This window comes from Telopea speciosissima, unplaced genomic scaffold, assembly GCF_018873765.1.
Source record: "Telopea speciosissima isolate NSW1024214 ecotype Mountain lineage unplaced genomic scaffold, Tspe_v1 Tspe_v1.0064, whole genome shotgun sequence".
NCBI classification, from domain to species: domain Eukaryota; kingdom Viridiplantae; phylum Streptophyta; class Magnoliopsida; order Proteales; family Proteaceae; genus Telopea; species Telopea speciosissima.
The window spans coordinates 62415-78605 of record NW_025317400.1 but is presented as its reverse complement, the minus strand read 5'-3'; the positions used below and the strand labels follow the sequence as shown (position 1 = coordinate 78605).

Sequence of the window (16191 nt, the reverse complement as noted above, 5' to 3'; positions counted from 1 at the left end):
TGGAGATATTGGACAGAAAGGAGCATAACCTCCGTAACCGCATCGTCGCTTTTGTGAAGGTTCGATGGGGAAATAACCCAGCGGAAGAAGCTTCATGGGAACGTGAGGAAGAGATGAAGGAGAAGTATCCTCAGCTTTTTGGATTACATGGTAAGAAAATTTTGAGGACAAAATTTTTATAAGGTGGGGAGAAATGTCCAACCCTGCCCCTGACTGGATAGAATCTGACTGAAGTGCAGGAACCCCTGCCCCTACAGCAAGGAACACTGTGGAGTATCACTCCAGTGGTATGGATTGATGAGGAAACCATGTGTGGATCATCCCACATACCTGTGAGAAGATGGACTGTGGACCCCAGCTCTTGCACAGCTCACAGCCTGATGTATGGCTTGAACCATAGGTATTCTCTCCCCTACCTATAATGGTGGGACCCACCTCTAAAAAATCATGTAAGAACCCATGGTGGGCATGTGGGGATAGTACCCTAACCTAGGGTCAAACCCCTGTGCAATCCCCCTTTGAATTCATGCTGCTAGAATTCACTGGACCATGCACTGGGCGATGCAGCAAAGCCCAGTAGCTATTTTTGAATATATTTAATTATTATAATTATGGGGACCATCCAACATGACCATGGGCACCCTCCACTGATAGAGGGGAGTCTGAGGGACCACCTCATACCCCTGGCTCAGTGTGGACCCCACCAGTGGACCCAGAATCAGACAGAATCAGTTTAAAAATGAGTTTTTAAAAGAGGCCTTAGTAGGCAAACATGCCTTTTTTTTTTTTTTTTTTTTGATAAGTGGTAAACATGCCTTAGTTGGCCTTGGCTTATAAATAGGACGCCTTGGGCTCATTTTAGAGCCCTTGGCAGAATCTGAATCCGAAAGAGAGAAGAGAGGAAAGAAGAGAGAGAAAGGAGGGGAAGAAGAGAAGGAAGAAGGGAGAAGAAGGAGAAGGAGCTACAACAGCCCATCTCAGGCTGATCCGAGCTCACCTACAACATTATTCAGTTAAAGAACCACCCCCCATACCTACTGTACTTGTTCTTTCTCTGTTCTTGCTATGCTTTGCAACCCTGTGCACCCCAGACAAGCTAGGGTTTGCCCAGTCTAGCTCCAGATCTGCCATGCATGCATAGAGCATGGGAGATCTGTGTTTTTTATCACATTTCATTAGGCACTTATGCTGCTGCCATGGCCGAAACCTGGTTGTGCCCACTTGCACTGCCAGATTGGCCCCATTGGTCAGTGTTTTGGAACCCTGGATGCTGGCCAAGGCTGCACAACCCTAACCCTTTTTGGATGCAGGCTTGAGACCTCTTGTTCAGGTGATTTCAGCTCTGTACAAGGCTGGAACTGAAATCCAAGCCTAACCAAAACCCTGAGCACTATTCATTTGGGTTACTTGGGCAGCCACAGTCAGCCTGACTGGAACCCTGATGGAGAAACCCTTTGGATCATGATGTAGAACACCCCCTAGGCTACTGGACCCCCCAAATATGCAGAGGATCCAGTATGGGCCCAGCCTTGCAAGCCCCACCTTGGAAACTCAGCCCAAGGTTGATTCTGCAGGCACTAGGTGATGCAGCAAGGCCTAGTGAATGAAATCTTGCTGTAATGAAGGGCAGATCTATAATTTCTTGCCTACGATGATCCCTGGACACTGTGGGATGTGGGAAATGATAAAAGTACCCTTCCCCCACATCTGTCCATCTTCAAGAAATGATTTAGAACCCTAGTGGGCCCCATATGTGAGTGCTTGGTCCTGCAGCACAGACATGCTATGGACAACACTGTGACCATGTTCTGACCTAGAGGCAGGTACTGGTATTACAAATGACCAATTTACCCCCATGCCCTGACACTGGCCCATGCACCGGGACATGACCTAAGACCCAATGTAAGGCCTGGTGATTCCAAATGAGACAAACTAAACCCCGGGTCAACCCAGTAAGTTAGGGTAACCCTAGAACCATCAGTGTAGACTAATGACTGAATAAGACAATGCTTAATTTGTGTCTAGGACTTGATCCAGAGCTCGAGGTCAACAACCAAACAACTGCTGGAACTAAATTTGTGACTGAGTACCTAAAGCCAAGTATTGGTGAGTGAATAATACTATCGTATGTGCAAATGTAATTATGATCTGATGCCGGCTATTAATAATTGAATCATGATTGCTGTGTTATTTACTTATAATTCAAGTTACTCAAATCACTGCATAATGACTGTTGTTGATCAACATTGTGAATTCTATATGATGATTGTGATTGTTAGACTAGATGCCATACTCGGCTTGGAAATGGGGCATGTGGTCGCCCATATTATGGGGTATAGTTGACACTGCTTGACTCATACAATGCCATATAGACATGGGGCTAGAGTTTCATCACCCGTGCTACGCACCCTTGACAGCAGGGGTCGAGGTGCTGGATAACTGTGGGGAGAATTATCAGGGAGAGAAAAAAAAAAAGGAATAAAAGAACACCGGAATGGTGCATATGGGCTATAAGCCAGAAAAGAAAATGAGGGAAGAAACGGTTGTTACCCTAGGTTAATCACAGAGGGCTGGTCGGGCCGACCTTGGTGAACGAATGCAAGGGTTGACCGGTCTTCTCCGATAACTCAATGGGTGTATTGCGGGAAGGGGTTAGAAGCCCGCACTAGGGATACACGTATTGGGGATTGTAGTAGCACAGACCTTACTTAGTTGTATTGCTAGGTGGCTAATAATAAAGAATTTGGACTTGCATATCATGTAGATCATGTGAACTGTGGATTGTAACTGCATATGCCCCCATGATTGATGTTATATGCTCACGAGCTCAGTGGGCTCACACTCTGTTATATAATGTTTTTCTTAGATGATCTTGTAAGTGGATGCCACTATGGCATGGTGGGCTATCTCGAGGAGGAGAGTTTTGGTTGTTACGATGATGTTGGTGTGGACCCTGACGAAGGTCATACCGATCCTGCACACATTTTTGGTGGTTGTTGATGAAGACCATTGAAGTGTGTTTATGTTAGCTTTTTGACTTGGGGACTCTTTTTGGGTTATCCGGAGTTATCCCCATTCTGGCTTGTTGGTTGTAGTTTTTACTTTTTCTTTTTGGGGCTGAGAATGCTCGCCCTATATATATTCCTGTATGTAGTACTGTATTTATCAGTTTTTGTTACTTTGTTGTGGGTTGTGTGTGCCCGAGAGATGTATCAAACAAGACTTCGTATGTATATATTATCATCATTTCCCGTATCGCTACGCTTCCATTTATTTTTAAATTGTAGATGTTCTGCATTACTCTGATCTTACTTATGGTTAAGATGTGGATATAGTTTCATGAATGTAAGCACTGCTTCTAGATCCGTGGGATTTGGCGGATTGTCGTTATGCAATTTGGGTAACCTACCCAATCCTCCTAGGGGTGGGTTTGGGGTGTGACAGATCTAGAACTCGTGATCGAAGGAACTGCTAAACAATTAGCAGCCATGAATCTACAGCCGTCGATACGAGAGGAGATAATTGTGAAACAACCATTGGACCCCGAGCTGGCCAAGATCATTTGAGAAGTACAATGTGGTGTCCATAAGGACCCAGATTTTTCTCTGGCCCATGACGACGCATTGAAGTTACGAGACAGATTATGTGTGCCTGATGATTTTGATGTCCAAGACCGAATCCTAAAGAGGCACACAACTCATACTACAATCCACCCCAGAAGTATGAAGATGTACAAGGATTTAAAGAAGTATTACTGGTGGATGGGAATGAGAGAGACCATAGCAATATACGTGTCCAAGTGCCTCACCTGTCAACAGATAAAAGCAGAGAGACATCAACTGTATGGATTATTGCAGCCACTTCCTATACCTGAATGGAAGTGGGAAAGGATCACTATGGATTTCGTGACAAATCTACCCAACACTAAGAAGGGCATGAATGCGATTTGGGTGATCGTAGATGGACTGACAAAGGCAGCTCACTTTTTACCAATCAAGATAAGTTATTCTATGGAGAAGCTTACCCAATTATATATAGAAAATATAGTCCGCTTACACGGCGTGCCTGTCAATATTGTGTCTGACAGAGATCCTCGGTTTACCTCAAGGTTTTGGAGGAGTTTGCAAAAGGCATTGGGATCTCAACTGAATCTTAGTACAGCTTTCCATCTGCAAACTGACGGACAGTCATAAAGAACTATTCAAACTCTGGAGGATATGCTCCGGGCTGTGTTTTGGAAATGAACAATAGTTGGGATGCTCACATACCTCTGGTGGAATTTGCATACAATAATAGCTATCACTCAACCATTGGCATGGCACCATTCGAAGCTCTTTATGGACAAAAATGTCAAACTTCGCTATATTGGGATGAAGTTGATGAACAAAAATATCTCAGACCTGAGATGATACAAGCGACCTGCGACAAGGTGGATGTTATAAGACAAAAGATCAGGATAGCCCAGTCAAGACAGAAAAATTATGCAGATAATCGAAGGAAGGACATTGAATTTGAAATCAGAGAAAAAGTATTTCTTCGAGTGTCTCCAACTAAAGGATTGCTACGTTTCAACAGGAAGGGCAAGTTGAGCCCAAGATTTATCGGTCCTTACGAAATTCTTAATAAAGTGGGACTCGTAGCATACCAACTGGCACTACCACCATCTTTATCAAGCGTCCACAATGTTTTCCATGTGTCAATGCTGAGGAAGTACATTAACAACCCGACACATGTACTATCAACTGAACCTAAATAGTTGGATGTGGATATGACCTACGAAGAGCAACCTACGGAGATATTGGACAGAAAGGAGCATAACCTCCATAACCGCACAGTCGCCTTTGTAAAGGTTCGATGGGGAAACAACCCGGTGGAAGAAGCTTCATGGGAACGTGAAGAAGAAATGAAGGAGAAATATCCTCAACTCTTTGAATTGCAAGGTAAGCAAATTTGGAGGACGAAATTTTTGTAAGGTGGGGAGAAATGTCAAACCCTACCCCTGGCTGACTGGAATTTTGATTGAAGAACAGGAACTCCTGACCAGGCAACCAAGTACACAGTGGAGTATTACTCCAGTGATTTGGATTGATGAAGAAACCCTGTGTGGATCATCCTACATGCCTGTCAGTAAATGTATCACTGGCCCTTGCAGCTGTACAGCTCACAGCATTACGTATGGCCTGGACCCCAAGTAATCTCTCTCCTCCCCATAATTATGGGACCCACCTCTGGAAAAGTGTGTAAAAACCTCTAAATGGCATGTGGGGACAATGCCCTAACCAAGGGTCAAACCCCTGTGCAAGCCCCACTGAGATTCAGCCTTGCTGAAATCTCTGGGCGATGGCACTGGACGATGCAGACAAGGCCCAGAGACATCGCCCAGTGTGCAAAACAACATATTAAATTGATTTTAAATTATTTGTACCACTCATAATGGACGTGGGCACCCTCCATAGATAGAGGTGAGTCTAAGGGACCACCTCATACCTCTGGTTCACTGTGGACCCCACCAGTGTGCCCAAAATCACTGAGAAATAGTCCAAAAATTCATTTTGAAAAAGGGCCTTAGCAGCCAAATAGACCCTAGTATGGGCTGGGCCTATAAATAGGTGAACCATGGGCTCATTTAGAGTTCTTACTACTATTCAAATAGTGGGAGAGAAAGAAGAAAGAAAAGAGAGGAAAAGAGAGGAAGAAGGAGAAGAAGGAAGAGAAGAAGGAAGGATTTGGGTGGCAGCCTTGCATCCAAGCTTGGATCGAGCCTTCTCAGACCTGGACAGGTATAAACAATGCTACTCCTACCTGCTGCTACCTTTAAATTCATGTATTTGATAGTGTATCAGCTCTCTGGTAGCCCAGAATAGCTGGGAACTGCCTAGAACTGCTCTAGATCTGAGACTTTTAAGTAAAAACACAGATCTGTTTTGTTGATCTTAGAGGCAAAATCAGGCTATGCACAGCTGCACTGCCAGATGCCCTGTTATTTGGCTATTTGGAACCCTGGAATACAACCCTGGCTGCATGGGACCTAGCCCTAGGTGGTAGCAGCCTTAGATTACCATTTGTTATGTAATTATAGCCTTGCATGTGACCAAAATCCAGATCTACAACTGGAGAAGACCCTATGACACTGTTCATTGGGCTGTTTGGGTAGCCTCTAGCAGTCTAGTGGTGGGCCCAGTGGAGAATCCACATGGACCAAAATGGAGATCACCCCTGGGGGTACCTGATGAGCACATTTATGTGTGAAATTATTTCATTTAATTATACATTTTATCCGCTTAGAATGGAGCTACCTTGGGTATTTTCTATCTTTTTCAGGGTACAGGGGTATGTTATACGATTCTGGACTATCTGGCATCATATCTTCTAATTTACACATAAAGTGGACCGGTTTCTTTTTATGGTTGCGAAGAGGGCTGAATTCTGAGCAAGATGGACGTGTTGCATTAAAAGTACGCATTGGTTTTCGAGTCCATTCATGCGATGAAGTTTCACTGAAGATCCAAGGGCATAATCATAATTTCATAAAATTGAGAAAGTTTCAAAAGATATCCGATATTGGGCTCATACCGTCTAGAATATTAATTGGAGCAACTTTAATAGGGTTGGGGCCACCCGGGGACAGGAATGAGAGATATTCTCAAAAAGAGAATTTTGATCAAAATTGATAATTTAGATTAAACTCTCTCTCTCTCTTCCCTAATCTCTCTCTCATCTACTATGATTTAATATTTCTATCTCTCCAACTTCAATTCTCTCTCTCCCTCACGGGTCCCACCTTTCCTATTTCTTTTCCACTTCTCTCTTCATCCTCTTATATCTCTTCTATCCAAATCCCTCACGGATTCTATATATCACTCATTCTCTGTGCTTTCTTTTTTCTTTTTTATTATTATTAAATCTCTTTTAGCTATAAAACCCATAGATAGATCCCATTCCATCCCATTCTATTCTCATAGCAGCAGTCGTGCCCTCTTCTCTTCTTCTTCTCTCTAGTTTTCCACTTTCTTCTTTTGTTATTTTTTTTGTTTTGGATTTTGGGTTCCACAAGGAGGAGGATCACCTTTCCAGAAACTTCATCATGGATCATCGTTACCATTGCTGCCCTTTGTCGCTTAGCACCAGGATTGGCTAAGTTCCCTCTATCTTTAGGTGTAGATGAACTAGTGGTGTTTACTATTTAAAATTCTGGTTTGTATGCTTGATTGCTTGATGTTGAGACCCCATCCCTGCTTGGATGATTTTAATCGATGTATTTAGTTGAAAAATTATGTTTCTATGATTCATTATTTTTCATTCAAGCAATGGTATTTTGTTCTAAGCGTGCCAAGCCCTATAAGCGAAGGACGATAGTACTCATCAAGATAGTCCATACCTAGGAGAAACCCTAGATTTTGTGGTATTATTAGGCCTGTGGTTATAATAAACCAAAGCATGCAACTAAATTGAATAGCAACCCATTGGGGATTCAAACCCTAAAGATAGTTTTCTCCCGTATTTGCACAGCGTTGTTAGCTTAGATTCGTTTCTTTTGTTCATAGTTTTAAAATCAGATTTATTGCATTTTAATTTTCATTACATTCATCTAATCATCTTAGTAATTTAGCCTTCCAGTTCCCCATAGAGCGACCCCTTACTTGCTACTTGCTAGATTAATTTAGGGTTTTATTTTTGACCGGTTAACGACACAGTCAAATTTTGGTGCCATTACCGGAGAGCCGGAGAACCGAAGCACGGTTGCTAAGATTGATTGAGTTGTTTTGTGTTACTTTGTTTTAGCTTTAATTTCATAATTTCATAATTTTTATTTTTATTTTTAAGTATTTTATTAGGTTAATTTTAGTATACCTAACGTTCTCTTTGTTTGTGCAGGAAGCCGAGTAGATCGAGTAGGACAAGCTGTCAGTTTGGTTTACTTTAATTCCTAGACTTTATGTAATTAGGGTTATTTTATATAATTTTTTTATTTTATTCCAGCATTAGATTGGGTGTTTAGGTTTAATTTTAATTTCCCCAACCCTTTAAGCTCATATGTGTAACCGTTCATCAGGGGCAGCACATGGAATTGCGCAACCGCCAACACCAGGTAAGTATTTTCGTTAGTTTTAAATTAGTTTTTTTTCTTTCTTTTTAGTTTTTATTTTTATTTTTATTAATTATTTTTATTAGTTATCACGTTTTAAATTACTAGTTTTAATTTTTGTTTAATTAGCACATTCAACTTGTGTTGTGCTTTATGCATGGTCGACGTTCTTTGCACCCCAACCTGACTTCCCTTGACCTAGAAATAGAGCAATCTATGGCTAGACCTAAGGATAAGGATAATAATAATAAAATGGGTGACGAAAACCAGCCAGGAAGGCCGCTGAGTGAGCACTTCACTCCAACTGCCTATACCCCTGCATCTTATATTCAGCTGCCTGCCATTGAGGCCGCTCAATATGAGATCAAGTCCAGCATCATACAGATGTTACCATCCTATTATGGACTTGCTAATGAGGAGCCTTACAAGCATCTTGATGAGTTCTTAGAGGTATGCTCTACAGCGAAAATCCAAAACCTCTCTCCAGATGCCTTAAAGTTGCTCCTATTCCCATTCTCCTTAAAGGACAAAGCCAAAAATTGGCTTCATTCCCTAGATTCGGTTAGGATTTCTACATGGGCGGGGATGCAGCAGGAATTCTAAAAAAATTCTTCCCCATTGGCCGGACTAATAGCCTCAGAAGGGCCATTACTAGTTTCTCCCAATTAGAGGGCGAACAATTTCATGGAGCATGGGAGAGACTCAAAGAATTACTTAGGAAGTGCCCCCACCATGCTGTCCCGAAATGGCAGTTAGTCCAGTGCTTTTATGATGGCCTCCATGACCGATATAGGCAGATGGTGGACTCCTCTTGTGGTGAAAAATTTATGTACAAGAATGAGACGGATGCATGGGATCTTTTTGAAACCCTTAGTGAGAATTCCCAACATCATGCTTCGGCCTCTCAGACTAAGATTCCACACATAGGGCAACCAAAGAAGGGTGGTCTCTATGAGATCAATCCAACTGTAGAGATGACTACTAAGGTTGATATGTTGTCAAAGAAATTGGACTATTTGATGTCTATAGGGCAGCATCCTATGTCCCCTTTCCCAATGAGTTTCTCTCCACCCAATCAGACTAAAGCCTGTGCCCTATGTGCTAGCCCTAGTCACAATGTGACAAACTGCCCTTTGGCTGCACAATACCCTGAGTTTGCTCATGAACAGGTGCAAATGGCTCAAAGTTTCCCTACACTGGGTAATGATCCCTTTTCCAATACTTATAACCCGGGATGGCGGAACCACCCAAACTTTTCATGGAGAAACTTAGTACCTAATAATCCTCCAAACCCACCATATAGGCCTCCATTTAATGTTCAAACCAATGCCTATATGGGTGGACTACCACCATATCCTCAACCCCAGCCGAATGAATCCTTTGAGGAAAAGGTGCTAAAAGCATTAAGTGGACTCAAGCAGAACACACAGCTGCTTCACTCACATACTCAGTCCATTAATAAGCTAGAGAACCAACTGGGTCAGCTAGCCAATGCTATAAGTAGGAGGGAAGCTGGTCAATTGCCAAGTCAGCCAATAGGTAACCTAAATAGTCAAACGGGTCAAGGGAAAGAGCAAGTCCAGTCGGTCACAGCCTGAGGAGTGGTAGAAGGGTGGAAAAACCTGATGCACCCTTAGCCACTAATGAGACATTACCTTCTAAGTCTCAAAGTCAGGGAGAGGCTGAGTCAACCCTAGAGAATTCTGGTAGTGGTGTAGACACACATGATTCCATTATTGAAACACCACCTGTGAAACCCACTCATCAGTTCCCAAGGAAGGGGCTGCACATTCTTATTGTGGAGGGACCATCACCTGATTCTTACATTCCAAAGGTCCCTTTTCCCCAAGCCCTTCAGACACCATCTTACCCCCTTCAAGGTAAATAGGGTGAAAAGATGCAAGAGATGATCGACTTGTTCCAACAAGTTCGTAGCAATCTCCCCCTTTTGGATGCTATCAAACAAGTTCCTACTTATGCTAAATTTTTAAAAGACCTCTGCACCCAAAAGCGTAAGTTGAGAACTCAAATCCCTAAGACCGTCCATTGGACTGAACAGGTTAGTTCGGTAATTTCCAGCCACCTACCCCCTAAGCTTAAAGACCCAGGTGCGCCTCTTATTTCTTGCATCATTGGAGATCTCTCCATAAGTAGGGCACTACTTGATTTAGGGGCTAGTGTGAATATTTTGCCTAGTTCAGTGTATGACAGATTTGGTTTAGGAGATTTGAAACCTACAAAGGTCATCCTTCAGTTAGCTAATCGTTCAATCAAAACACCTCGTGGGTTGTTAGAAGATGTTTTAATGAAGGTGGAAGAATTATACTTTCCTTTGGACTTCCTTGTCCTGGATATGGATACAGCCACCATAGTCAAGCTTCCCCCTTCTTAGCTACTGCAAATGCTTGCATAAATTGTAGGTCGGGTGCCATGGACATCTCTTTTGGAAATAAGAAGCTTAGGCTCAACATCTTCAATGCATCCTTAGGTTCCTTTAGAGAAGAAGAGTGCTTTGCATTGGATTCATTAGAGGAAGTTGTGGCTAATCACTTCACACATGCTTATTGATGACCCTTTGTAGCACTATGGAGATGAGTCTGAGGCATACACTAAAGAAGTGCATACTTTGCTAGATTCCTCACCCTCTTTAGAACAGCTACCTTGGACAGTTAGGTTTGAGCCGCTTCCCCCTTTGGTTACATCTCCCCAACCTTCTTTTAAACCGGCTCCTTGGTATGAATTGATCCTTGACCCTCCATGAGTTAGTTAGAGTTTGGCTGAAGACTCTAAACTTAGCGCTCTGTGGGAGGCAACCCACTATTTTTTTTCTTTCTTTAGTACTTTTGTTTTTGTGTTTGTTTGTTTGTTTTTATTTTTTTTAGGTAGCTGCTACTAATTGTTGGATGCACTATTCTGTCGTATATTGCTGATTTTTGGTATACTCTTCCCTTATCCCTGTTTTTATTCTTCTACATGCATTGAAGACACTGCATACTTTAAGTGTGGGGGGGTGTGAGATCGATTGGCAGATTTTTATTGTTTGGCTTTTGGTAAGTTTTGCATGTCTCTGTGTTACTTTGATGCGAAACGTGGGAGAAAGAGACTTAGGGACCCTAATCTGAAGTAATGGAAACCCTGTTGAGAGGACAGTAGCTAGTATGTATCCTAAGGTGGGTTTTGACTCAGACAATAAGAGCCTCATCTTGTCAAAGGGACAGACCACTTGGTTGTCTTGTGTTTCTTTGAGCTTTTGGTTAGGAGCTGAGACCAAGTTTAGTTTTGGCATGACAAAAAAAAAAACAAAAAAAAATAAAAATCATGAGAGTTTAGTTCTATTGCTTCAACTTAGTAACCGGGGCATCTAGGTCACAAACTCGGAGTCTCGCGTAAAACGATTGGAGTGACCAGTTAGGTTGGTATTACTAGTATTCTTGAATCCAGTTCGGGCTTGTAGCCTTTTTGGTTCGAGTGAGTAAGCCCGAGGAGTGTTTCATACTCAATCCCCTAAAGTCATCTGGCTTGGGAGTGGTTGACTTAAAGCTCGTTACATGAGCCTTCTAGAAAGCTTAAAAGGCCAGAACATTGCACGGATCTGAGAATTATGTAATTTAAAAAATAAAAAAAAATTAAGAGTTGAATCCTTGGAGCTAGACAGGGCACTCCGCCTCAGGAAGCGAGGTGACTTGATCGACACTCCTTGGGGTGAAACCTCTAAAAAAAAGAACTCTAGCATCACTATACTTGTGGATATATGTAAGAAACAAAGCTACCAAGTAGCTCGAGTGTCTTGTGTAGTGACCCTACATGACATTTGAGGAACAGTAGTGGAGTAACAAATGGAGTTCAATTGAAAAAAAAAAAAAAAAAAAAGAGAAAGAAATGTCATTGCCTTGGTGTAATTGTATGGTAAAAAAAATGCTCCGAAGCCTAAAGTCCTTGGTGCCCTCAAAGTCATGAGTGGTCTTACCTTAAGTAAGGTGGTGTTGGAAGATATGGGGAGATTCCCTAATTAGGATGTGTATCTGTTGCTAGAATCAATACTGGGTAATAAGAGCTCAAGTGTGGGGGTACCTTTGTCTTCTTGATCTTAAGTAGGGCATCTTTGTTTTGGGTTTGATGTGTGCTTCTTACCCATTGTCAAAATTTAAACTTGCATCATGAATTTTGTGTGTATATTCCCTGCAAACACTCATGAGACAAAACTCATCCACTAGGGGTAACCTTGGGGTATAAAGGCTTGTTGCACATGCTAAGTGCAACCGTGATTCCTACGAAAGTGAGTTAGGTTTATTTTTATTTCTTTATTTTCTTTTTGCTCAAGGACTAGCAAAATATAAGTGTGGGGGTATTTGATGAACACATTTATGTGTGAAATTATTCCATTTAATTATGCATTTTATCTACTTAGAATGGAGCTACCTTGGGTATTTTCTGTCTATTTCAGGGTACAGGGGTATGTTATTCGATTTTGGACTATTAGGCATCATATCTTCTAATTTACACGTAAAGTGGACCAGTTTCTTTTCATGGTTGCGAAGAGGGCTGAATTTTGAGTAAGATGGACATATTGCATTAAAAGTATGCATTGGTTTTGGAATCCATTCATGCAATGAAGTTTCACTGAAGATCCAAGGGCATAATCATAATTTCATAAAATTGAAAAATTTTCAGAAGATATCCGATATTGGGCTCATGCTGTCCGGAATATTAATTGGAGCAACTTTAATTATAGGGTTGGGGCCACCCAGGGATAAGAATGAGAGATATTCTCAAAAAGAGAATTTTGATCAAAATTGATAATTTAGATTAAACTCTCTCTCTCTCTCCTCCCTAATCTCTCTCTCATCTACTACGATTTAATCTCTCTATCTCTCCAACTTCAATTCTCTCTCTCCCTCTCCCTCTCCTCTCAAATCCCTCACGGGTCCCACCTTTCCTATTTCTATTCCACTTCTCTCTCCTTCCTCTTATATCTCTTCTATCCAAATCACTCAAGGATTCTATATATCACTCATTCTCTGTGCTTTCTTTTTTCTTTTTTATTATTATTAAATCTCTTTTAGCTATAAAACCCACGGATAGATCCCATTCCATCCCATTCTATTCTCATAGCAGCAGCCGTGCCCCTCTTCTCTTCTTCTTCTCTCTAGTTTTCCACTTTCTTCTTTTGTTATTTTTTTTGTTTTGTATTTTGGGTTCCGCAAGGGGAGGAGGATCACCGTTCCAGCAGCTTCATCATGGATCATCGTCACCAGTGCTGCCCTTTGTCGCTTAGCACCATGATTGGCTAAGTTCCCTCTATCTTTAGGTGTAGATGAACTAATGGTGTTCGCTATTTAAAATTTTGGTTTGTATGCTTGATTGCTTGATGTTGAGACCCCATCCCTATTTGGATGATTTTAATCGATGTATTTAGTTGAAAAATTATGTTTCTGTGATTCATTATTTTTCATTCAAGCAATGGTATTTTGTTCTTATGTGGTTGTACTGATGATGGATTATAGCTGAACGAACTAAGCGTGCCAAGCCCTATAAGCGAAGGACGATAGTACTCGTCAAGATAGTCCATACCTAGGAGGAACCCTACATTCTGTGGTATTATTAGGCCTGTGGTTATAATAAACCAAAGCATGCAACTGAATTGAATAGCAACCCATTGGGGATTCGAACCCTAAAGATAGTCTTCTCCCGTATTTGCACAGCGTTGTTAGCTTAGATTCGTTTCTTTTGTTCATAGTTTTAAAATCAGATTTATTGCATTTTAATTTTCATTACTTTCATCTAATCATCTTAGTAATTTAGCCTTCCAATTCCCCATAGATTAACCCCTTACTTGCTACTTGCTAGATTAATTTAGGATTTTATTTTTGATCGGTTAATGACACGATCAGTACCTAACACCCTAACAAACATGGGGAGATGTTTTGGTCACTACCCATAAGCAGCAACCTTGGGATCTCAGCCAAATCTCGATTTGAAGACTCTAGGCGATGCACCCATCTCCCAGAGCCATCGCCCAATGAGTGAAACACTGCTGTTTTGGCATTCTGACTTGGGGAACTCACCTAGTAGCCATGGCACCGTATGGGAAGGTGGAAAATGACCTAAAAGCCCCTCTCCACATCTGTCCTTATGAAGGATTGGCTTAGGAACCCAAGTGGGCCCCGTAAGTGATGGAAACCCTGCCTGCGCTTAGTCCTGCAGCACTGCCAAGTTGAGGACAGCACTGTAAGCCTATTTTAACCTAGGGTCAGGTATTGATACTATAAATGACCATTTTACCCCTAGACCACCCTCTCTGGATGATGCACCGGGACATAGGCCTAAGGCCCAGTGCAAGGCCCAGAGAATTCCAAGTGAAGACCAACTAACACCGGGTCAACCCAGTGAGCTTAGGTTAACCCTAGGACCCTTAGAGATAGATTGGAATATTAAAATGACAACTTCTAATTTATATCTAGGATCTGATCTCGCGCTCGAGGCATACAACCAGACTGCTGTTGGAACAAAAATTGCAACTGAGTTCCTAGAACCAAACCCAGGTGAATGAAGTATTATCATATATGCATGTGTAATTGTATGCTGGCAAATAAGTCTTAAATCTTAAATGCTGTGTTATTTAATTCTATTCAACTACTCAAATTACTGCACAATGATTGTCTGTTGATCAACACTGTGAATATTATCTGATGATTGTGAATGTTACACTACATGCCGTAGTCGGCTTGGAAATGAGGCCTGTGGTAGCCCATAGTATGGGATACGATTGACAGCACCTGACTCATACGATGCCATATAGACATGGGGTTAGAGTTTCATCACCTGTGCTACGCACCCTTGCCAACAGGGGTTAAGGTGTTGGATGCCTGTGAGGGTGACCATATGTGTATATGAGAAAAGAAATGAAATGAAAAGAAAGAAATGTGTTTGCACCGGAATGCTGATTATGGGCTATAAGCCAGAAAAGAAAAGAAAAGAAAAAAGTGATGGATTGCCCTACAGGTTAATCATAGAGGGCTGGTCGGGCTGACCTTGGTGAACGAATGCGGGAGCAGACTGGTCCTCTCCGATAACTCAATGGGTGTATCGTGGGAAGGGGTAACCAAACCCGCACCAGGGATACATGTATTGGGGATTGTTGTAGCACTGACCTGACTTAGTTGTATTGCTAGGTGCCTAATAATTAATCTAGACTTGCATATCATGTAGAATCATGTGGATTGTGGTTGCATGTGCATGCATAATGATATGTTTTGCTCATGAGCTTAGTGGGGCTCACACTCTGTTATATATGTTTTTCTTTAGATGATTTTGCAGATCGATGCCGCTGTGGCATGGATGCTCATTACGAGGAGGAGAGCCCTAGTTATTATGATGATATTGGTGTGGACCCCGACAAAGGTCGTGCCGATGATGCGTGCATTCTCGATGGTCATTGATGAAGACCGTTGAGGAATGTACTTGATGCTTTTTGTCTTGGGGACTCCCTTTTGTTTTTGTTAGGAGTTTATCCCCATCTTGCCTGTGGTTTAGCTGTAGTTTTTCTTACTTTCTTTTTGTGGTTGAGCCAGCTCACCCTGTATATATATGTATGTATTTTCTTTGGCTTTTGTTCTTATCAGTTTTACTTTTCAGTTTGTGGGTAGTTTGGAAAATGTATCTGGACAAACATATATATGTATATATTATCATCATTTCCCGTATCGCTACGCTTCTCTTTGTTATTGTAATTGTAGTTTATCTGTAGCACTTTGATCTTGCTTATGGTAAAGTTATGAATGTGGATCCGTGAATGTAATAACTGCTTCTAGATCCGTGGGATTTGGCAGATTGCCGTTACGCAATTCGGGTCACCCACCTAATCCTCCCAGGGGGTGGTTTGGGGTGTGACATGTACTAACTTGTGTTATAGTGTATAGAGACTTCATAATAGATGAAGCATCAAGTAAGGGGGAGCTTGTAAAAGCTTGTTGCACCAAGACAATGAACCAAGACAAAGAACCGATAATTTCAAAGAATGGTGTGAAGAAAAGGACTAAGAGAAGGACTTCTTTCAAAGACCTCGATTCAAGCAACTCATTGAGAAACAAGATTTTAAAGCTTTT

The 16191-nt window shown here is 41.8% G+C and overlaps 1 non-coding gene across 1 annotated transcript; it reads right to left on the bottom strand.

Moving 5' to 3' along the window:
* Positions 1-8718: 8718 nt before the first annotated feature.
* LOC122647488 lies at positions 8719-8825 on the bottom strand. The gene has a single exon (XR_006330907.1). It is a non-coding gene; the product is annotated as a small nucleolar RNA R71 (small nucleolar RNA).
* Positions 8826-16191: the final 7366 nt, after the last annotated feature.